Consider the following 24,906-nt stretch of genomic DNA (forward strand, 5'->3'; position numbering starts at 1 on the left):
CTACAGAATGGACTACTGATATTTTGGTTTCCAATCTGCTAGATTAAAAAATTAAAAAATGGGGCGCCTGGGTGACTCAGTGGGTTAAAGCCTCTGCCTTTGGCTCAGGTCATGATCCCAGGGTCCTGGGATGGAGCCCTGCATCGGGCTCTCTGCTCAGCAGGGAACGTGCTTCTTCCTCTCTCTCCGCCTGCCTCTCTGCCTACTTGTGATCTCTGTCTGTCAAATAAATAAAATCTTTAAAAAAAATAAAAAAATTAGCTCAGATATATCAAAGAAATTAGTGGTTTTCAGAATGTATAAGAAACTTCTACAGATCCACATAAAACAGACAGAATTATAGAAAAATGATCTAAGTTACAGATTGGAAATGCATATGAAAAGACGCTCAATCTCACTACTAATCTGGAAAACTCAACATAAAACAAGAAAGCACTTCACATGCATTAGAATGTCAAAAGTGAAAAAAATATAATGTTCTCTGGGAAGTGGGTGTGAGTGTAAGTTTTAAATATTTATAACCACTTTAGAAATAATTTAGCACTATTTTGTAAAGTTTAAAGGAAACATACTATGAGATCAACAGTTCTATCTGTACATACACATTAGTTGAATAAATTTTTGCATATTTACACCAAGACACATGTATAAGGATGTATATTGCAGGATTTTTGCAAAATAGTAAACATGGAAATAAGGTACAGTGAGGTAATAGAAAACATATATTGGTCTCTGCCCCTGGTTGCTGGACCACAGCTCCTAAAACCCTCATAATTTCCTAAATGATAAGAGTGTTGGGAGCATCTCTTATTCTAGTATTTGTCTTTGACCCCAGTTCCTGAAACAGGGTACTAAATCCCTTGGAATTTCCTGGGTGAGAGGACTGTCTTTTGTTCTAATGAGGCTCCTGGATGGATCCTGGGTAGGAGCTGGTCACCAGAAAGACCAACCCATAATTAGAACCTTGGAATTTTCAGCCCTACCCCTTACCCCTGAGGTGGGAAAGGGACTAGAAATGGAGTTAATAATTGATCATACCTATGTGTGGAAGCGTCCATAAAATCCCACTAGTAAATGGTTTGGGGAGCTTCCACATGGGAGAACACATCCACAACGGGAGGGTGACACACCCCAATTCCACGGGAACAGAAGCTCTTGTCCTTGGAACCCTCCTATAGACCTTCCTCTATGTACCTCATCTGGTTGTTCATCTGTATCCTTCATCATACTCTTGAACAAAGTGGTGAACCCTCTATCTGAGTTCTGTGAGCTGTTCTACAAGTAATCAATCCGAGGGGGAGAAGGATATAGCAACATCCTGTCCTGAGACAGGACCTACTATTCCCTACTGGGAACCTACTATTCGCTGTTGGGATCTGAAGTAGGGGACAGTCTTGTGGGACTGAGTCCTTCATCTGTGGGATCTGAAGCAGTTTTCAGGTAGGTAGGTCATAACTCAGTTAAATTGTAGGACACCCTTGGGTTCTGGTTGTTCCAAATGTTCTTTCTCAGCCCCCTCCCCCATCAGGGTTTGCCTGTTCTTCTCTAGCACAAAGTGCCCCATCATGAGCTTTATCCTTATGAGGCAACCCCCAAAGAGCATACACAGCAAATTCTTTTTAAAAAAATTTCATTTTTGAAATATAGTTGACATACAATGTTATGTTAGTTCCAGGTGTACAACATAGGGATTCAACAGCTCTCTATGTTGTGTAATGTTCACCACAGTAAGCGTAGTCCCCATCACTCACCACACAGTTATTTTCATCTCTGTGACTTTTTCATACCTGGAATGTTTTGGTTTATTTTTGCTTTATTTTTATTATTATTTAAATTTATTATTTTTTAAAAGGTTCTATTTATTTATTTGAGAGAGAGAGTGTGGGTCCAGAAGCGGGGTGGGGAAGGGACAGAGTGAGAGCATACTCCCTGCTGAGCACAGAGCACAGAGCACAGAGCCTGACACAGGACTTGATCTCAGGATCCTGAGATCATGACCTGAGCTGAAATCAGACACTTAACCGCCTGAGCCACACAGGCGCCCCCATACCTGGAAGTTTGTACATTTTAATCCTCTTCACCAGTCCTGCCAACAGCTTATTCCCTGTGTTTGTGAGTCTTTCTGGATTGTTTTGTTTTTAGATTCCACAAATAAATGCAATCATATGGTTTTTGTCTTTCTCATAACAAATTTTTGTCTTGAATTTGCTTTCTTTTTCTTTCTTTTCCTTCTTTTCTATCCTCTTTTTAGTTGTCCCATAATCCACCAAAATTTATACAAAACCCTGATGTCCTGTGACTTATATTTAATGACAATTTCGTCTTATCTCTCAAAGAGAAAGCTCAAATCTATAATTTGCTTTTGAAATCTCACCTTCCTTTTCTTCTGCTGCCTTAAGGCCACCCATTCCCTTCACCCTCTTCCAGCCTGTCATTTTTGGGGATATGTCTCCACTGTACTCTCTGCATTTCCAGAGAGAGTTTGTGATTTGTTAAAATCTCTTAGATTTGACTGGTCACTTTGGTTCTAAGGTTGGGAGGCCAAAAGGGTTTATTCAAGAATAAAAGTTTCTTTGAAGTTAGGGACATGAAGAATCTTTGCAACATGCTTTTCAAAGCATCTGGGTGTATACTCCTGAGCTCATGGGAATGAGGAAGGAAAAGAGAGAGACTTCCACCAGCTGAGATGGTCTTAAGAGTTCTGCTCCTTATCACATCAGCACACTCTCCCTTAGCTGGACTTTTCTGAAAAAGCATTTCACAACATTTGCCACCTTATAACTCAACCAGTGTGTTATTTCCTGTCAGTTTAACTTCTCCAAACTTTTGCTTAACAATAGCCAGAAATTCTCAGAAACAGGAGAATAGTGCAACCCTGCTCTTCCTCATCACCAACATGTTACCTCCCTAAAGTTCCCGAAACAATACAAATGGTGAGCTCTTAACAGAGGCCAGAAGTGGGGACAAGGCCTGGCTTTTCCTACGTGGCCCTGTCGAATGGCATCCCTCCATTTCTTTGTCCTGCCAGCACTCATGAGTCTATTTTTTGACACTATTAGTGTATTTCTCTTTGTGGCTGACATTTCCTAAACTTTTTTCAACAGGCTGTGCTCTTTATCCAGTGACTGCTGGAGGAAAAAAAAATGGTGCCGGGCTGTGACAACTGCTGGGTCAACCAGACCAAGGAAAGGGAGGTGATGTCCTTGGAAGAAGGCAGACCTCTCCCACTCCCAGGTTGGACTGGGTCTTTTAAGTGCAAACAGATATCTTATTTTCTGTTTGGGATTTGGAAGTCATCTCTTGAGATAAGCAAGAAGAGATCCTTCCTAGCTTGCCAACTTGGTGATTCTGCCTGAATTCTTGTAAATGACAACTTTGTTTATTAATGGAATCATGCATCTGAGAGTGAAAAGCCTCATTTTTCCCAACTTTCTGACTTGCAGATGAGGAAAGAGGCCCAGAGACATTAAAAGATATCCCCAATAACAGTAATATTATATAAATTACATAGCTCGAAAGTGCTATGGCCTGCACTGTACAGAAGAGGAAATGGACAATCAGAGCGATGAGGTTGCCTGGCCCAGGACAGCACAGAATCAGTAATGGAGGCTGGACTTGAGGTGGGGTCTCCTGATTCCCACTATGATGCTCTTTGACAGACAGGACAGCCTCTGGGCGTGGGAGTGGACTTTGGAAATAGTGAAGTCTGCTGCCCAGAGTCCCACTTTACTTTTTTGTCTATACTTGGTGATCCAGAACAGTATTAGAAGTGCACATGCAATTAACAAATTCAACTGTATTTATTTGCTCTACATCGGTGAAGCACATGGTATCCAATTCAGAGGACACAAAGGGGCAGACAGTGAAAAAATTCTCCCTCATGTTCCTGTCCCCCATCTGGTTTCCCTCCCCAACTTCTTGTGTGTCCTTTCAGATATGTTTATGCTTAGATACATACACATTTATACATTTTATTTTTATTTTTTTACTTACTTTTTACATTTATACATTTTAAAGAATGTTATTTATTTATTTGACAGACAAATCACAAGCAGGCTGAGAAGCAGGCAGAGAGAGGTGGGAGGAAGCAGGCTCCCTGCTGAACAGAGACCCTGAGGCGGGACTCAATCCCAGGACCCCGAGATCATGACTTGAGCCGAAGGCAGAGGTCCAATCCCACTGAGCCACCCAGGAGCCCACATTTATACATTTTTTTAAAAAGATTTTATTTATTTATTTGACAGACAGAGATCACAAGTAGGCAGAGAGGCAGGCAGAGAGAGAGAGGAGGAAGCAGGCTCCCCGCAGAGCAGAGAGACTGACATGGGGCTTGATCCCAGGACCCTAGGATCATGACCTGAGCTGAAGGTAGAGGCTTTAACCCACTGAGCCACCCAGGCGCCCCCACATTTATACATTTTTGATAAAAAATGGAAGCATACTGTACTCAGTTCTCCACCTTGCATTTTAAAAAATTTTATATATTTTGGGTATCACCCTTATCAGTGCAGATAGAGCTGCCTCCTTTTTACTGGCTGCAAGTATTCCACTGAAAGGAGATACCCTAATTTACTTATCCAGTCTACTCTTGAGGGACATCAGGTGGTTTCCATTTTTAGGCTGTTGGTATGAAGAATATACTATCTGTGTCTTTGTGTACGTTTCCTAGAATACTCAGAAGAGATTGGCAATCTACACCTGTGGGCCGATTTCAAACTGCCATTTATTCTTGTAAATAAAGTTTTCTTGGGTGGTAGCCATGCCTGTTTGTTTACATATTGTCTGTGGCTGCTTTCATGCTGTAACAGCAGACCTGAGTATTTGCAACAGAAATATGTGGCCTGAAAAGAAAATGGAATGCCCGGCTGACTCAGCCGGTTAAGTGTCTGTCTTCAGGTTAGGGAATGGTCCCAGGGTCCTGGGATTGAATCCTACATCAGGGTCCCTGCTCAGTGGGGAGCCTGTTTCTCCCTCTGCCTGTAGCTCCCTCTCTCTTTGACAAATAAAATCTTTAAAAAAAAAAGTACATGGCCTGGAATCCCAAAATATTTACTACCTGGCACTTAAAAGAAAAAAAAAGATTTTATTTACTTGAGAGAGAGAGAGAGCACGCACAGGAGCACGAGCTGCAGCCCTCCATCCAAGGACCCTGAGATCATGATCTGAGCCGAAGGCAGACACTTAACTGATTGAGCCACCCAGGCGCCCCTACCTGGCCCTTTTAAAAAAAAGTTTTGGTGGACTCCCATCTATAGGACAAATTCCTATTAGTGAAATTGCTGGGTTAAGTGTTTCACATTTCACACTTGACAGTTAGTGGCCCCATTCTCTTCACAGAGGTTGGACTTGTTTATTCTCCCACCAACAGCGTGTTTTTCCATGTTCACACTAATGTAGTTCACTGGACATTTTCACCTTTGCCAGTCTGATAGGTAGAAAAAAAATATTTCTCTGGATTTGTTTTGCATTTGTCTGATTTTGAGTGAAACCAAGCATCTTTTTCTGGTTGGAGAAGGGTGACGCTGAGGGAAAGAGAAACAAATGCGAAGTAAATTATGGGACTCAATTCTTTGATGGAACGGAACCCATATCACTGAACAAACCCAGCAGAGATCCTACTGCCACTATCCCCAGACCCCACAGCCCATCTCTTCTCTCCTGCCCAGAAAATGGATTCTGAGCAGCACCTGCTTCCTCACGCTGCTCTTCCCTGGGTTTACTCACCATGCATGCTGTGAGCAGCTGTTAGATGGGAAAAGTGAGTTCTGGTTTCAATCTTGGGAAAGTGGAACTGAGACTGTGGGAAATTCCTGCACCCAGGAGGCTCTTCAGAAGGTGCAGGTCAACCTCAAAGAAGTGCCACAACAAGCACTACCCAGGGTGGGAGTGGGGAAGTAAATGCACCTTCCTCTTTCCCTCCCTCCCTCCCTCCCTCCCCCTCCCTCCCCTCCTTCCTTCCTTCCTTCCTCTCTCTCTTCCTTTCTCTTTCTCTCTTTCTTTCTTTCTTTCTTTCTTTCTTTCTTTCTTTCTTTCTCCATGCCCAACGTGGAGCTTGAACTCATGATCCTGAGATTATGAGTCATGTACTCTACTGACTGAGCCAGCCGGGTGCCCAGATCCACCTTTCTGTTGGGGATGCAGAGAGGGAAGTACTTCTTGCCCCCTTGTGGGTTTAGACTGTGCTGTTGGGAATGGATGTTGGCTGCCAGGAGCCATGTATGAGACACAGCAAGGGGCCGGGCATTCCTACCAGATTCAAGAGGCATCTGTTCCTCTCACTGGCAGGGAGGAAAGCAGTGAGGCCCAGTGTTTGAGGGTCCAAGTTCATTTGGACACCTGTTCACTGGGTGAGCATTTGTAGCTCCTCTACTTTTGTTGCTGTTTAGCATGGAGAAGGGTCCTTGGTTGGGTGCTAAGGTGCTCTGGCTGAGGGGACTGATGGATGCAAGGGCGGGGGGCCTGCTGAGTCTTTACAGCTTGTCAGATTTGGAGATAAGTTGCTTTGAGAATATAGCTTTAATCCAAAAAGATAGCAAAGCACTACTGTTTTATAGGTGGTGAAGATAAAGAAAGGGCTCCTCAGCAACGAACTAGATCCTTAAACTATGGCAGGGCCGCAATCACATTTCAGTATGGAAAAATGAGATTTTTAAGTTCCCAGAGAGGAACTTTTGGAAATGACTGTGCTGGAAATGGGCCAAATTAATGATGGTAAATCCATTTAATGGAATAGTATGTGGCTGTTAAAAGAGTGTGGTGGATCCATGTGTACAGATAGGGAATCTTTTCCAAGAAATCAGTAAATGGAAACCTTAAGGGGAGGGGCGGTCATGAAGCGTTGGGCATTGGGACTTCTAGAAGCAAAGAGTGAGACAGGGATTCTTGTGCTTTGAGGAGGGGTGCTCACAGGAGAAGGGGAGTGTTGGGGGGGGGGGCAGTGGGAGCAGAGCAAGGGAAAAAGCTGAGCAAGGCCTCTGTGACAATCAGCTTTAGCCTGATCCGGGAGGGAGCATAGGGGTGTGAGTTGTACCGCACGGTTGTCCACTCTCTTACCCCGTCTTGGCTGCAGTGCATTCCAGGCTGGAGTGGGGGTTTGGGGGGGGGGGATCCTCAGCAGAAGTCGGCAAGTGTGAAGCATTCGTGACCTCGCTTACAGCAGCCAGGCGATGGGTTCTCCGGCTTTCCGGGGCATCTGGGCAGAGCTCCAGCGGTACCTGCTGTGGACAAGTCGCCATCATTTGTGCGACAGGGTAGAGATGCCTATGAATGGGCTTGTATGTATGGGGACTAAGAGTGGAGGCTCTTACCTGGAGCCCGTGGAACCCCAACCGCTTCAGAGACAGAACCATATTTCAATAGAATTGGCTTCTTTTTTATCCTCTGTATTTTATTTTACATATTTTCTGACATTATCCATAGGCTCCATCAGACCTCGAATGAACGCGTGGTGCGCGCCCAAGAATAAAGAAATGCGAGAAGGCAGTACAGCGCTTGCTTTGCTGGGCGAGGCGAGAGGTGGATACCTAGGGGCGGGGCTCAGGAGTGGCAGAGAGACTTCACATTCTTTGCATACCCTTTTGTACTTTTGGAGTTTTTGCTCTGTGCATTAATTATATTTTAAAAAGATAGGAGAAAGATGACAGAAAATGTATTTTAGAAAGTTACCTACTTCTCCAAAGAACTAGGAGGTAAAAAGGAGGAAGAGCAGATATGGGGGAAGTACCCCCAAATGAACTTGATTTTTCCTGGGTTTTCTTTTTACTCTCATTTCCTGGGGTGACTTTTCTGTTTTAAACCACTTCTCTGACTGCTTGCTTTCCTCTTCAAAATGTCCTGTCTCTCTAATGCTTGTATGCGATTTTGAAGCTATTTTGGCACACTTGGATGGAACCTGCATAATTATCTTTTATTAATTTTTGCCCAAGTCATAATCGAACGATAACTAAAGTGTAACGTCATTTCTTAGCATATATACCTCTATTTGCCAAATAGACCACTTTAGTCTGCATGATTTTTGTGGGTCAAAAGCATGCCTTTAGATGGAGAATGTATTTCTGTGATGAGAATAAATTTATGAGGGTATTTCATGCTCAAGATGGAGGTTTTGAATCAGCACGCATTTGAGGACATCAGACGTCTCCTTTATTCACAAAATACTTCCAAAGAGTCAAGATTTACTAAATTCTACCTCTCAGGATTTTAAAATGAATGTGCACTTTCCACCACTTTTGTTGCCAAGGGAGCTCACATCTGCCCTGGAAAATCTTCCTGTGGAGCGATGTCAGCAGAGATAAATGAATGAGAGTACATGCGGTTCTATAATAATAGTGCAATTTGGCTAAGGGGTGACATCATCTTTTCACTGTTGTATCTGCCAGTCTAAGTAGCAAGAAGTCCAGCTGAGCTAGAGAATGAATTACAGGGAGAGTAGATGGGCAAGGTGAGATGAAACATAAAAAATGGAGTAGAAAATTAAATTTAAAAAGAAGGTAGCTTGGGATATAATCAGTCCACAGTATATTTTTTCTTATGTATGGCTCTGATTTAATTACACATCATAATCTGCCATCATTCTGGATTATGTGGAAAGATGCAAGTCTTCTTTCCTAATGGATGTTTTGCTATATATACACAGGCATCGCCAGAGTATAAATCGGGATGTTGGAATTGATTTTAGTCTTTAAAGGGCACATTTAAATGCTGGAAGATAAAATGCCTTTATCAGTTCAGTCCACTCACTGTGATTCCACATGCCTCTCCGGTAACACTTGAAGGAGGGTTTGTTGGGTTTTATTTGGATATCGAGAGAATATCACCATCCTTCATGCTGATGAGCCCCGGTCACGGTTTGTTTCTGGCAAGGAGCAGTATATGAGTCTCTATTGGTTCTTGGTGTGCTGGATTAGTATTTACTCATTGCCTTTTTTTTTTCTTCTTAAGTAACAGCTTTATTGAGATAGAATTTGCATACTAAAATATTGCTCCTGTTTGTTAATTTTTTTATATTCCTGTCCTCTAATACCCACAGGCATTGGATGATGAATTTCTGCAAAGGCATTGATGGTGGTTATGAGGAATAAATCCTGCAGAAGGATCAAATCAAAACATCAGATCTCAAGTTTGGATAAAGGAGTCCTGAAAAGGAGGGAGAAACAGAAATGAAGGACAGGAATGAGCAGTTGGTTATTGAAAAGAAAATCTTCTGCTGTTTGAATAAAGAGCAAAGAGCTTTCATTGTTGGCTCCCCACATAGCTGTATCTTTTTTGGGCAGCCAGTTGCAAGATCAAGAAAGTAGAAGGAACTTAGACTTGAACTAATTAGTCATAATGAAAATGTATGAGACATCAACAACGAATTTCCTAAGCAATTTCATTTCCAAAGCACATTCGTATATATCACAGGTAAAATGTTTCCCACAAACACCATTTTTAAGATAGGATTTTTTTTTGCAAAAGCAAATTTTGTGGCCTGAGGAAGAAACGGCTCATTGAAACAGAACTTTGCTGATTTGGTTTCCAAGAATTCTATGATTTGAAGAATTCTGTGGAACATAGGGGTTCAGAAGTCCCTGAACACAGAACAAGCATATCTGGTAATGAAAATGTTCTTTTGGTCTAGCATAATGTTTATGCTTTAAAAGCGTTATTATGCTAGGAATAGGCAGAAGCTGTAAAGAGGAAGTAAGTAGGACAACACTTTGTGTTTGAATAGGCTTGATACTTTCCAAAATATTCAGACCCCATTAAAACCTGGTAGCAAGTATTATTCTCATTTTACTGATGAGAAGCATACTTCTAAGAAAGTTCTTTTACAGTAGACAGAAAATTCAACTCAAAGTGGCCTAAGCAATAAAAGGTATGTGTCTTTCTCTCTCTGTGTGTGTGTGTGTGTGTGTCTGTGTGTGTCTGTGTGTGTGTTTTTGGCTTGCAGAATTGAAAAGTCCAGAGAAGGAACCAACTTTGATACCATCAGGGGCCAATTTCTCTAGATGGCTCCCAGTTCTGTTTTCCTAAAATACAGTTTTCTTCTAAGACAGGCTTTCCTCCTGAGGTTGCCAGATATCTCTGAATCAAGTTAAAAAAAAAAAAAAAAAGAGTGCCTCTGTCTCACAGTCCCAAAATAGTCTAGTGATTGTGTCTCATTGGCTGTGATTGGGTCACATGTTCATCCCTGAACCTATCACTGTGGCGGCCAGAAGGATGCTGTCTGTCCTCTGATTCACCAGGCTGTAGATGATAACTCCCTGCCTGAACGCCTGGAGGGGGGCCAGACGGCTTTCCACAGGTGAAGAGAGGCATTCACCTAGTTTTATTGAGATATAATTGATAGATAACATTGTGTAAGTTAAAATTACCTAATTTCGTATCTCCAGTATAGGCTGATCGAATGTTAATCCGATATTGACATGATATAACTTTTTTTTGGGGCAACTGGTTCTAAACTTTTGAGGGTAAGGGTTGTATTTTGATAGTTTCTGTGTCTTTGTGCACAGTGTTTAGCATGCTCATTTTCCTTTAGTCCAAATTCAGGAGATACTTAATTGAGTTACTGAAATAGTTTTCCTAGTGAGATTATTAAATTAACTTGTACACTGCTATGGGAACAGCTGTATACTGATTCCTTATCCATCATGCTGAAAGAGGGGAGGGGAGGATAGAGAATCCATTTTTATACAGATGTCCAGGTGATTCTCTTCAGGGCATTTAAAAAATTTGCTTCAAGATTTCAACATATAAATATCAGAAAGCCGGTTGACCGACATAGAACTCTTCAACATATCACAAATAGCCAAGGAAGTGATGTTGAAGTCAATACCCTTTAGAAATCTCTTGCAAGGGTGCCTGGATGGCTCAGTCGTTAAACATTTGCCTTGGGCTCGGATTGTGATCCCAAGGTCGTGGGATCGGGGCTCACGTCTGGCTCCTTGCTCAGTGGGAAGCCTGCTTCTCCCACTCCCACTCCCCCTTGCTTGTGTTCCCTCTCTCTCTTTGTCTCTCTCTGTCAAATAAATAAATAAAATCTTAAAAAAAAAGAAATCTCTTGCAAGAGAAGACCTACAACTGTAAAAACTCAAAAAGAATGAAATCCAGAATTAAAATGGGAGAGAAAGACTTTGGTTAAATTGTGATGTTTGGGTTGCCTATTGCTACATAACAAATTGCTCCAAAACAGAGGGGCTTAAAACAACAGTCATTTATTATTTCTCATTCTGTGAGTTGCCTGGGCAAAACTGGCTGGTTTCTCAGCTCCATTTGGTATAACTGCAGTCACTCATGGAGCTGCGTTCACCTGGGAGCTTGGCCAGGACCACAACACCTGAGAAGGGCTCTTCCAGTTGAAAGTTTCTCTCCTTGTGATGTCTCATTGTCTAGTAGTCTGGCCCTCACTCCTTTGCAGGATGATGGCTGTCTTCCAAGAGGAGAAGCAGAAGCCAGTTCTCTTACGTGGGCTCAGATGTGTCAGGACATCACTATGGCCACCTCTATTGGACAAGCCGAGGGATAGGGCCATTCCAGATTCTAAAGTGAAGGAAGGAAAGTAGACCCCACCTCTCAGTATCAGACATGTGCTGAGGAAGGGGAAGAATTGCTGGTGGCCATATTTGGGTACTTTCTACTATATTTATAGTTACATCTGGCACACATAGTAAGAAGTGGCAATGTCTTCGGACCTTCTAAACTTAAGCCTAAAAACAACTACAGGATCCATGCAATGGCGTGCCATCCAGAAATAAAGAGGAATGAAATATTGATACATGCTACACCACAGATCTGCTCAATAACATCATGTCAAGTAGAAGAAGCCAGACACAAAAGACCATGTATTATATGATTCCATTTGCCTAAAATGTCCAGAAAATGGACCTCTAAGGAGAAAGAAAAGTATATTAGTGGGTTCCTGGAGGTAAGAATGAGGATTAATTGTAAATGGGCATGAGAAGTCTTACTGGGGTAATAAAAATGCTCTGAAACTAGATTATGGTGATGGCTACATAATTCAGGAAATTTATTGAAAATCACTGAATTGTACACTCAGGAGGAGTGAATCTCATAATATATAAATTATAAGCCAATGAAGTTGTTAAGAAAATGCAGAAGAGTGGTCTTTAATTCAAGAGACATGTTCCTGGAGGCTTTGCATCATTAAAATCTTCAGAGATGGTGTTCCTGGGTGGCTCAGTCATTAAGGGTCTGCCTTTGGCTCAGGTCATGATCCCAGGTTCCTGGGATTGAGCCCTGAATTGGGTTCCCTGCTCGGCAGGAAGCCTACTTCTCCCTCTCCCACTGCTGCTCCCCTGCTTGTGTTCCCTCTCTTGCTGTGTCTCTCTCTGTCAAATAAATAAATAAAATATTAAAAAAATAAAATCTTCAGAGTTGAAGGGTAGTTTCCCCACCAGAATAAGTTTAAAGTGGAGGACATGTATTCACAAAGTGTAAAACCCCACACCTATTTTGGCTATTTTTGCTTCAAGTGCTTTTTGTTTTCTTAGCCTTCGATTGTTCACATAATACTCTCTCTTAATTTAACAGTAGGGTATATCGAGGTTGGTATCTGGACTTCTTCCCTAGCTTTTTGTGCTGGACAAACTCTTAGTCCAAAGTGACTAATTTTCCAGTGAGTTTTTCAGTCCAAGGACCATCACTTAAGTAAACACCTGCATGACATTGTTAAAGCCTCCTCAAAAGATTTTGAATCTTTTAAAAAAGATTTATTTATTTTGTAAGAAAGAGAAAGAGATAAAGCACACAAGCAGGAGAATGGGCAGAGGGAGAGGGAGAAAGAGAAATCTTTTTTTTTTTAGATTTTATTTATTTATTTGACAGAGAGAGATCACAAGTAGGCAGAGAGGCAGGCAGAGAGAGTGAGAGGGAAGCAGGCTCCCTGCTGAGCAGAGAGCCCGATGCGGGACTCGATCCCAGGACCCTGAGATCATGGGCCCAGCACGCTTCCGCTGCGCAACTCTGCTAGGACCCTGAGATCATGACCTGAGCTGAAGGCAGCGGCTTAAACCACTGAGCCACCCAGGCGCCCCGAGAAAGAGAAATCTTAAGCAGACTGCCCACTGAGTGCGGAAGCCCAACCTGGGGCTCCATTTCAGAACCTGAGATCAAGACCTGAGCCGAAATCAAGAGTCAGACAATTAATCAAGCCCCCCAGGTGCCCCAGAACATTTTAATTCTTAACAACTGTCACATTTAAAGTGAGAGCATAATGGTTACTGAAGCCAATAGTGGATGTTTGGATGTACACGAGTGATAGTTTCTGTTGATCAAAGATTGCAGGTGTTTCTGTTAAACAGTTGAAGTGACACCTTCCTATGACATTAACCAATACATAGTTTGCAAGTCACTCAGCTTGTCCATCTTGGAAATTTTGTAAACGTTGACAAATTTTTACATTTAAGGAGAGTTCATATTGTTTAAAATTTTGCTCACAAAGTGAGACTTCATTATTATCTGTGTGTCGCACTATTTGAAATCCTTCAAATTCACAGGAGATGCAAATACACCAGGTTACAGAATTGGTGATGGTGAGAACCTGCCAGCCGGGCCTTCCCCTCCCCATTATGTTATTGAGATGGGAAAAGCCTCAACATTCAGCATGTGCATTCCAGATGGCTCATGAGCCCTTAGTATTTGCTTCTATTCAATTTGTAAGGAGTTTGTGTTCCATGAATTTGCATTAAGTTTCAGGTTAGATTCAATAATCCTAAATACCAAATGAAATTCTGTCTGATCCATTCAGCCTCTGAATCTTGTCGGAAACTCCAAAATTGGCTTGGGTTTTCTTCAAGGATTTATGAATCTGGGCTGAAGTTGAGGTTCATAAAAGGACTCAGCCAGAGTTGCTTTAGTCTGGAATTTCAAAAGAAGTGTTTTGCACATTTCCTTCAATACATATCAAGTTGTCAGCATCTGCTGGGTTTATGTCCTGCTCTTCCTAAATACTGGAATACCCATTTTGGATCTTCATTTCTTTATCATTGTTATGCATTGAATTGTGCCACCACCCCCTTCCACTTATATGTTGAAGTCCTGACCCCCACAGCGTCAGAATGTGACCTCATTTGGAGACAGGGTTTTATACAGGTATTCAAGTTAAAATGAGTTTCTTAGGGTGGGTCCTAACCCAATATGACTGGTGTCCTTATGAAAAGGGGGGAATTTGGATACAGAGATAAGCACATGGGGAGAACATATGTGACTATCAAGGCAGAGATCAGGTGGATGTGTCTAGAAGCCAAGGAACGCGAAAGATTGCTTGCAAACCACCAGCAGCCAGGGGAGAGGACTGGAACATATTCTTCCTTCCAGCTGGAACCAACCTTGCTGACACCCAGACCTTGGACTTGAAGCCTCCAGAACTGTGTGATGATAAACTTCTGTGGTTTAAATCACTCAGTATGTGGTACTTGGTTATAACATCTCTAGCAAACTAATAACATTGGTAAAATAAGAAGATAGACAAATGACATTTGTTTTGGAGCTTGAACAATTCCTTTCAGTGCATTATGTCAGTTGGTTTTCAACAGAAAACCCAGAAAGGTAGGCATCCATTTCATTGTTCCCACAAGGAAATGAAGGCTGAGCGGCTTGGCCAAGATCTCACAGCTCATTTCCTTGGCTGACGCTGGGACACAGATGGCCTCATTCCTAGTTCAGTCCTCTGATGCTTGTTAGTGGCAGAGTTTGGGAATCAAAGACAGGATTAACAGAGATGATCTTAATCTACAATATTAGGAGTTGGATGAGATAATAGCATGTATGTTACTATGTGTCAGGCACTGTCTTAGGCCTTACCAAATTAACTCTCATTTACTTCTCATAACAACCTGTGAAATAAGTGTTATTATTCCCATTGCATAAGAAAGAAAACTGAGACACGGAGAGATTATGTAATGAAGGAAATGTTTTCATTCATGTGAATGAGCTCCTAGGAAGGGAGTGAAACTTTGCCTAATTTCTTTCTCTGATGATTTTATTTTAACATATTTTTATCTATATATTATATCTCAAGCATATATCACATATCATATACACATTATGTACCAATTATTTAAAAAAATCAAGAGACTTTACAAAATACCAGGTCCATTATTTTAATATTTCCAGAGTGCCTTCTAAACTTTTTTCCATTCGCATGAAGAATCTTTACATAGGGTACTCATAACATGTATAAAAATTGGTATTATGCTTTCTTTCCATTCAATATCATACTAATAGCATTTTACTTGTTCTAATGCAGTGCATATCTGCTGTGATCATTTTAATTTTATTTTTTAAGTTTTTATTTATTTACTAATCTTCATCCTCAGCATGGGTTCGAACTCACCACCCCGACATTAAGAGTCAGGTGCTCTTCTAGCTAAGCCAGTCAGGTGCTCCTGCTGTGATCCTTTTTTTTTTTTTTTAATTTTAAAGATTTTATTTATTTATTTGAGAGAGAGAGTGCGAGTGTGAGCACAAGTAGGGAGGGGAACAGAGGGAGAGAAGCAGGCTCCCTACGGAGCGCAGAGCCTGATACAGGGCTTCATCCCAGGACCCCAAGATCATGACCTGAGCCGAAGGCAGATGTTTAAACAACTGAGCCACCCAGGCATCCCACTGCTATGATTATTTTAATGAATACTTCAGAAATCCTCCATAAAGCTATAAAGGCTCTTCTTTGTGGAAGAATTGAAGAATAACCCAGCTAAAGTTGAGGAAAAGGTCAACATGCAATTTGAACAGTTTACCCACAATTTTATGTTTCTGTGCTTTGGTGCTTAATGAGCAAACACTACTGATGTTGTTGAGAGCTATTGCTGTATAATTGATCACCCCATAGTGTAAAACAGCAGACATTTTATTATGTTGAGGGAAACTGTGGGTCCAGAATTCAGAAAGCATATGATCAGCACAATGCACACAGTTTATTCTGTTCCATGATGTCTGGGGCCTCAGCTGGGAACGCTTGGGGGAATAGGGGCCAGTTTGATGATGGTCTGAAATCATCCAAAGGCTTTTTCACTCACATGTCTAAAGGGTGATGTTCACTATTGACTGGGACCTTGGCTGGAAACATCTAGAGCTTTCTTTTTTGTGCTTGGACCTTCCCCTAGCGTGGCACTTTGGTTCCAAAAGCAAATATTCCAACAGAACCAGGCAGAAGCTATGAACTTCCTATGAACTAGTTTTAGAAGTACATAGCATCGCTTCCACCATTTAGTCATAAACCCTCCGATGTTCAAGGAGGGAACACAGATTCCCTTATCTTGATGTGAGGAAAGTTAAAATCACATCAAAAACATGTGTGATGGGAGTTATTGTTGTGGCTGGTTTTGACAAATGAAACATGCAACAAAGTTGTTGAAGTAAAACCATTTGTGATTTGTGTTTGCTTTTTTAGCTCTTGTGAATAAACATACTTAAAAAACAACAGTGCCTCTCTTTAATCTAGATTGGCAAAATGTGTCTTATTTGATATATTTTTACCCCTACTGGATAGTTGCTGAAAGAATGAACTAATCCTGGTTTCCCTACCAACATTTATGACCTTGGACAAGTGACCTTTTTCTTTCCCTCTGTTTTAAAACTCCAGTGTAGTTAACATACAGTATTATATTAGTTTCAGGTGTTCAACATAGTGATTCAGCACTTCTATATATTACTTAGTGCTCATCAAGTTAAGTCTACACTTAATCCCCTTCATCTATATCACCCATCATCCTCACCCATCTCCCCTCTGACAAGTGGCCTCTCTTGACTTCAAGTCCTTCATCTGTAATAATTGAACCTACCTCACTGGGCTGTTGTAAGGGTTAAATACATTAATGCCAGTAAAGCAATTAGTACGATACCTGGTTTGGCTTATAGTCAGCACTCCATAAACAAACAATAATGGTTATTGTTGTTATTATTGTGGTCCAAGTATGGGTGGCTTTTATAATGTTTTTATTAACATATAATATATTACTTGCTTCAGGGGTACAGGTCTGTGAATCATCAGGCTTACACATTTCACAGCACTCACCATCATACCCTCCCCACTGTCCATAACCCAGCGACTCTATACCTCCCCTCCTACCCCCCAGAAACCCTCAGTTTGTTTCCTGGGATTAAGAGTCTCTCTTGGTTTGTCTCCCTCCCTGGTCCCATCTTGTTTCATTTATTCCCCTCCCTACCCCCGCCCCCCTGCAACATCCCACCCTACCTCTCAGATTGCTCATAACAGAGAAATCATATGATAATTGTCTTTCTATGATTGACTTATTTTGCTTAGCATAATACCCTCTAGTTCTGTCCATGTCATTGCAAATGCAAGATTTCATTTCTTTTGATGGCTGCATAGTACTCCATTGTCTATATATACCACATCTTCTTTATCCATTCCTCTGTAGATAGACGTCTAGGCTCTTTCCATAGTTTGGCTATTGTGGACATTGCTACTATAAACATTTGGGTGCACATGCCCCTTTGGTTCACTACATTTGTATCTTTAGGGTAAATACCCAATAGTGCGATTGCTGGGTCCTAGGGTAGCTCTATTTTCAACTTTTTGAGGACCCTCCATACTGTTTTCCAGAGTGACTGCACCAGCTTGCATTCCCACCAACAGTGTTGGAGGGTTCCCCTTTCTCTGCATCCTCGCCAATGTCTGTCATTTCCTGAATTGTTCATTTTAGCCATTCTGACTGGTGTGAGGTGGTATATCACTGTGGTTTTGATTTGTATTTCCCTGATGCCAAGTGATGAGCACTTTTTCATGTGTCTGTGGGCCATTTGGATGTCGCCTTTGCCAAAATGTCTGTTCGTGTCTTCTGCCCATTTCTTGATTGGATTATTTGTTCTTTGGGTGTTGAGTTTGCTAAGTTCTTTATAGATTTTGGGTACTAGCCTTTTATCTGACATGTCATTTACAAATACCTTCTCCCATTCTGTCAGTTGTCTTTTGATTTTGTTGACGGTTTCCTTTGCTGTGCAAAAGCTTTTGATCTTGATGAAGTCCCAATAGCTCATTTTTGCCCTTGTTTCCCTTACCTTTGGTGATGTTTCTAGGAAGAAGTTGTGGCTGAGGTCAAAGAGTTTGCTGCCTGTGTTCTCCTCAAGGATCTTGATGGATTCCTTTCTCACATTGAGGTGCTTCATCCATTTTGAGTCTATTTTCATGTGTGGTGTAAGGAAATGGTCCAGTTTCATTTTTGTGCATGTGGCTGTCCAATTTTCCCAATACCATTTGTTGAAGAGACTGTCTTTTTCCCTTTGGATATTCTTTCCTGCTTTGTCGAAGATTAGTTGACCATAGAGTTGAGGGTCCATTTCTGGGCTGTCTCTTCTGTTCCATTGATCTGTGTCTGTTTTTGTGCCAGTACCATACTGTCTTGATGATGATAGCTTTGTAATAGAGCTTGAAGTCTGGAATTGTGATGCTGCCAACTTTGGTTTTCTTTTTCAACATTCTTCTGGCTATTCGGGGTCTTTTCTGGTTCCATATAAATTTTAGGATTATTTGTTCCATTTTTTTGACAAAAGTTGATAGTATTTTGATAGGGATTGCATTAAATGTGTAGATTGCTTTAGGTAGCATAGACAGTTTCACAATATTTGTTCTTTCAATCCATGAGCATGGGATGCTTTTCCATTTCTTTGTGTCTTCCTCAATTTTTTTTCACGAGTATTTTATAGTTTTCTGAGTACAGATTCTTTGCCTCTTTGATTAGATTTATTCCTAGGTATCTTATGGTTTGGGGTGCAATTGTAAGTAGGATCAACTCCTTAATTTCTCTTTCCTCTGTCTTGCTATTGGTGTATAGAAATGCAACTGATTTCTGAGCATTGATTTTATATCCTGACATTTTACTGAATTCCTGTATGAGTTCTAGCAGTTTTGGGGTGGAGTTTTTTAGGTTTCCACCTAATGTATCATATCATCTGTAAAGAGTGAGAGTTTGACTTCTTTGCTGATTTGTATGCCTCTTATTTCTTTTTGTTGTCTGATGACTGAGACTAGGACTTCTAGTACTATGTTGAATAGCAGTGATGATAGTGGACAACACTGCTGTGTTCCTGACCTTAAGGGAAAAGCTCTCAGCTTTTCCACATTGAGAATAATATTCGCTGTGGGGTTTTCAGAGATGGCTTTGATGATATTTTTTTCCCTTTTTAAAAAAATTTATTTCTTATTTTTTTATAAACATATAATGTATTTTTATCCCCAGGGGTACAGGACTGTGAATTGCTAGGTTTACACACTTCACAGCACTCTCCATAGCACATACCCTCCCCAACGTCCATAACCCCCCTCCCCCTCTCCCAACCCCCCCTCCCCCCAGCTGTCCTGGAAGCTTTTAATCTCTCTTTCTATCTTCAGTGATAGTCTAGCTGGATATAGTATTCTTGGCTGCATATTTTTCTCATTTAGTGCTCTGAATATATCATGCCAGTTCTTTCTGGCCTGCCAGGTCTCTGTGGATAAGTCTGCTGCCAGTCTCACATTTCTACCATTGTGTTACCGACTTTTCTCTTTGTCACTTAGACTAGTAAGTTTTACCATTAGATGATGGGGTGTGGATCTATTTTTATTGATTTTGAGGGGGGGTTCTCTGCACCTCCTGTATTTTGATGCTTGTTCCCTTTGCCATATTAGGGAATTTTTCTATTATAATTTGCTCCACTGTACTTTCTGCCCTTCTCTATCTTTCTTCTTCTTCTGAGATCCCAATTATTCTAATATTGTTTTGTCTTATGGTATCATTTATTTCTGGAATTCTCCCCTCGTGGTCCTGTAGTTGTTTATCTCTCTTTTTCTCAGCTTCTTTATTCTTCATCATTTGGTCTTCTATATCACTAATTCTCTCTTCTGTCTCATTTATCCTAACAGTAAGAGGCTCTATTTTTTTTATTTTTTTATTTTTTAAATATTTTATTTATTTGACCGAGAGAAATCACAACTAGACAGAGAGGCAGGCAGAGAGAGAGGAGGAAGCAGGCTCCCCACGGAGCAGAGAGCCCGATGCAGGGCTGGATCCCAGGACCCTGGGATCATGACCTGAGCCGAAGGCAGAGGCTTTAACCCACTGAGCCACCCAGGCGCCCCAGAGGCTCTATTTTTGATTGCACCTCATTAATAGCTTTTTTGATTTCAACTTCATTAGATTTTAGTTTATTTATTTCTCCAGAAAGGGATTTTGTTTCTCTAAAAAGGGATTTTCTAGTATCTTCCATGCTTTTTTTGAGCCCAGCTAGCACCTTGATAATTATCATTCTGTACTCTAGTTCTGACATTTTACTAGTCTATATTATTAGGTCCCTAGACATTGGTATTGACTCTTGTTCTTTTTTTTGAGGTGAGTTTTTCTGCCTTGTCATTTTATCCAGATAAGAATAGATGAATGAGAGAACAAAATACTAAAAGTGTAGCAACAACCCCAGAGAATATACTGTAACCAAATTGGAAGAGACCTGAAACTGGGAGAAGAAAGGAGAAAAAAATTATATATACATATATATATATATATATATGACTGGTGAATAGAAGAGAGCCACACAATTAATTTTGGGTGTATTTTGGTCTGTTAGAAGAGACTGCCTTCCAAGGTTTTAAAGAAAGAAAACTTATATATATAAAAAAATAAGGGTAAACATGATGAAGGGATGGAATATGACTGTAAAAATGATAACTAAAAAAGGATTCTGAAAAAGGAATTGACAAGAAGTTGGTTGAAGAAAGAAAAAAAAACAAAGAAAAGAATGTGATAAGGCTGGAGACTAGAACAAAGCCATGCACTAGATTTAGGGTATGTTTTGATCTATTAGAAGAAAGTGTATCCCAAAATTTTAAAGAAAAACCTGTATGTATACAAAAAATAAGGTCAAATACAATGAAGGGATAGAATATGATTATAACAATGAAAATTAAAAAACAAAAAAAGATATTGATAAAATAGTTTAAAAAAATTAAAATATTTTTGGGCACCTGGGTGGCTCAGTGGGTTAAGTCTCTGCCTTCAACTCAGGTCATAATCTCAGGGTCCAGCCCCACATCGGGCTCTCTGCTCAGAGGGGAGCCTGCTTCATCCCCTCTCCCTCTCCCTGCCTCTCTGCCTACTTGTGATCTCTCTGACAAATAAATAAATAAATAAAATCTTTTTAAAAAGTCTTTAAAACATTAAAATGTTTTTAAAAACGTTAAAATAGGAAAGAGGAAAAATTTAAAAAATAGAATAAGAAAAAAAATAGAACTTAAGAAATTTAACTTTGAAAGACTAAAGAATCATGGGAAAAACGCTATGAATTCTCTGTGCTATATTCCCCTATCTTGGAGTTCCACCGTTCTCATTGATCAGGGAACTTGGTTTTGGCTGGATGTTCTTGCTCATCATTTGGGGGAGGGACCTGTTACAGTGATTCTTAAATGTCTTTGCCAGAGGCGAAATTGCACTGCCCTTGCCAGGGACCAGGCTAAGTAATCTGGTTGAGTTCGCTCTCCAGAGCTTTTGTTCCCTGAATGCTTTCCGTAGAGCTCTGGAGGACAAAAATGAAGATGGTGGCCTCCCAATCTCCAGGCCGAAGGAGCTGAGAATTCTGGGCCCCACTCCTCAGTGCACCCTCGGAGAAAAGAAGTTAGTCCCTCCCGTCACCCTGCACTCCACGCTCACCCGGCCTGTGACAAGCATTTCAGTCTCTGGTGCAGGGCTCTGTTTGGAGTCTCCAAACCCAGCCAATTCCTGCAGCGCACTCACGCGCCATTTCCCCTGAGGAGGAAGATGAGTCTACTCGGATTTGTCACTTGCGGGGTCCCTGCTTGAAAAGCAGAGGTCCAACTACACCCCGATCATGGTTTAAGGTAACCCTGAGCTGAGAACCCACTCCTAGGCCCCATCTCTACAGCCGGCTTCCCATCTCCAATACCTGGGAGCTCTGCCACACTCAGACACCCCTGGTCTTTTTGTGACCCCGTGGGTCCTGAGACAACACTGTCCTTGCGAGGGCTCCATCCCCCCACTTAGCCTCTGAAGCAACGTTCCTCAGTGGAGCAGACTTCTCGAAGTTCTGATTTTATGCTCCGTTGCTCTCTCACTTGCCAGGACCCAGCCCCCACCCCCGTGGTCTGTCTTCCCATTGCTTGGATTCACTTCTCTCCACGTCTTACCTTCCAGAAAGTGGTCGCTTTTCTGTTCTTAAAATTGTTGCTCTTCTTCTCTTCTATCTCTTGTTGCATTTGTAGGTGTTCAGAATGGTTTGATAACTATCTAGCTAAACTCCTGGGACTTGAGTATTTCAGGTCTCCTACTACTCCACCATCTTGCTGCTCCTCCTATATAATTTTTTTCTACAGCATATACAAGTGGTGTTTTGGCCTGGTGCTTTGATTTAAAAAAAAATCTTGACTTCGCATGTTGTAAAATTTTGAACCTTAGAGGAAAATGTGGGATAGTAAAAATGTGATTAAAAAAGGTAGAATGCATTTAACTGGAACTTGAATAACAATCTGTTGAATTAGTGTCCTGAAGTTCTGAATGGAAATCCTGAATGGAAAGGAGTCCATTGAATCTTAAATTGAGAAAATGTGGCCTTTGAAGAGTTGATTTTATACTGAAATCCCCAGTGATGTCACCTGGGACCCCCCATTGCCATTCCTCCATCTCCCACATCTTGGAGATTCAAGTTAGCTAGGCTCAGGCCCATCCAGAATCCTTCCTGTAACTCTTTGCTTGTCCTTGTTGTTTCAGGGCTGGACTCCCTAGTCTTTACTTGCATGTCTTCCAGGGCCATCTATGTTTTACCTTCTACATTCTTTGGAGAAAAGCATTGCCTGTTCCAGCTTTTATGAGAAATTGAATCCCACAGAGCACATTTATCATGATTTTTATAGGTCTATTAAAGACTGAGGCTATGGGGGAGAAGGTTCACATGGTAGAGCATTTAAGAACTTATTCTCTCTTGCCTCCTCTTCATCCTCCACTCTTTACCTCTTGCAAAACTGAATTTCAAACACTAGACCCAGACTTGATTAGACCCGTAGGAGGCATAGTCCAATTGACCAGTTAAAGAGAATAACTAATGGAAAAAATTTAAAATGAGTAAGTGTTGGAGAGAATCAAAACAGCATCCTTACATATATGAAGTTTAATGCTGCTTTTCATGGAAATGGAGTCTGACTGCAGTGTGTTGAAATATGTTTTATACACAGTATCTCATTTCATTCTGTGACCAGGACAATGAAATAAGTACTATTATTATGCCCCCATAATGTGGGTTGAGCACAAAGAAGTTAAGTAAACAAAGTTATCTGAAGCCATGATGTTTGACTGTACCTTTAACTATTATTCTGCTCTATGTTATTGGTAACTCTGTACAATCTTTCCTGCTCCTGGGCTAAGAATTTTTCAGATGCAAATGGTGTAAGGGAGGAGTTGTATACATTATATGATCTTCAGGAGTCTTTTTCACTTTTTTAGAGGGAGGTGTCTCTGATCTCTTTTACTGATAAATTGGTGTTTCGCTGATTTTGCCTTTTCAGAGTGCTTTTTCTGTACTTACTGAAAAATATTTTAATAGAGAAATCACCAATGTGTAAGAGTTATAAATGAATCAATATACTATAAAAGATGTTCATTAGGAAGATACGGCCTCCCTAGTTTTTTGGTAATTATTTTATGATATTTCTGATTAATGGTTTCATTTGGACCATTTCAGTGTTTGGTGGTCTTCATTTGTTAGTGTTGATTATAGGATGCCATGCCTCGTTGGAATCTGACTCTTTTTGACCAACAAATGTGAATTAAAATCAATAGAAATGTCATTAGCATCCCTATATCATGAAAGATAATATAACCATTTCTCATGCATTCAGTTTATTAAAATTTGCTAAAGTGTGAAATATGTAGGATAAGTAATGATGTTTTAATCTTTCACCAAGGTAACAATTGAAAGCTGATTGATTCCATTCAGTAATTATAAAATCAGAATGATGGAAGATTGTAATCAAGTAGGATTCATTCTCCTACTTTGTCACTCCTCCATGCAAGATAAAATTCTCATTTGCATCGTGTCTTTTATCTGAAAAGAAATCAAACTTCTGTTTGGTTCGCTAAATCCAAGAGATAGATAATAGCCTTTCCTGACTCTGGAGGGGATGGTGAAGTGGCCCCTGCCTACTAATAGAGAAGTGGGGACAGTCTTTCTTTAAGACTAGATTGTATCTGTGAGAAGGGCCAACTCTGGGGGGATCTAAATATTCAAACTATAACATTCTTCCAGCTTTTGCATGACCTACTGAAAGAGGTAGGGGCTTGTCTATTAGGGCTCTGCTCTTCCTGGCTTCCTTAGGACAGCCCTGGGTGAATGTAGCTGACCAAGTATTATAAGCTCTCAATTAATTCAGTTGGCTTATAGGGTGCTGGGGGGGGGGGGATCTTTCTTGGTTCTAAAAAGCCTGGCAAGAATCCTAATTTCCTTGCCTTTGAAAGTAAGGGATTACCATCATCCCATGGATATACAATTGTTAGTTGGAAGTAAGGAGTGGGGGAAGAGATGAACAGAAGGGTCAGGAAAAGGGAGGCAATCGGGTCCATGCTGGCAAACCTAAAACCTAGAAATTCAAGCCCTGGAAGAGCAGGGGACCAAGAAAACTGGCAGGTGCCAATATCCATCATCCCATGGTCTTGATTGGTGGCTTTGAAATGGAGGTTGGAGGTAGATCATACCTAGGTACCGTCATTACCTAAAACAGAACATGCCATCAGCTAACTTGGGAACAATGAATTCTTTGTGAAGGTAGAGATCGAGTGCATATGTGCTTTGTCTTCACCATTGGGCTTTGAATGTGGTTGAATCGATGTTCCTGGCGTCTACACAAAGAAGCTGCACTCGTGTAAGAACTCGGACACCTTGTTAGGAAAGTGTTTCTCCTTGTTGTCTCAA

At 41.0% G+C, this 24,906-nt stretch overlaps 1 long non-coding RNA gene across 1 annotated transcript; it reads left to right on the forward strand.

The window, feature by feature from the left end:
- The first annotated feature begins 3,135 nt into the window (after nt 1-3,135).
- On the forward strand, nt 3,136-9,479 carry LOC123938846. The gene is made up of 3 exons (XR_006817783.1): nt 3,136-3,234; nt 7,420-7,515; nt 9,029-9,479. It is a non-coding gene; the product is annotated as an uncharacterized LOC123938846 (long non-coding RNA).
- The last annotated feature ends 15,427 nt before the right edge of the window (nt 9,480-24,906 follow it).

The sequence above is a fragment of the Meles meles genome, chromosome 3, assembly GCF_922984935.1.
Source record: "Meles meles chromosome 3, mMelMel3.1 paternal haplotype, whole genome shotgun sequence".
NCBI classification, from domain to species: domain Eukaryota; kingdom Metazoa; phylum Chordata; class Mammalia; order Carnivora; family Mustelidae; genus Meles; species Meles meles.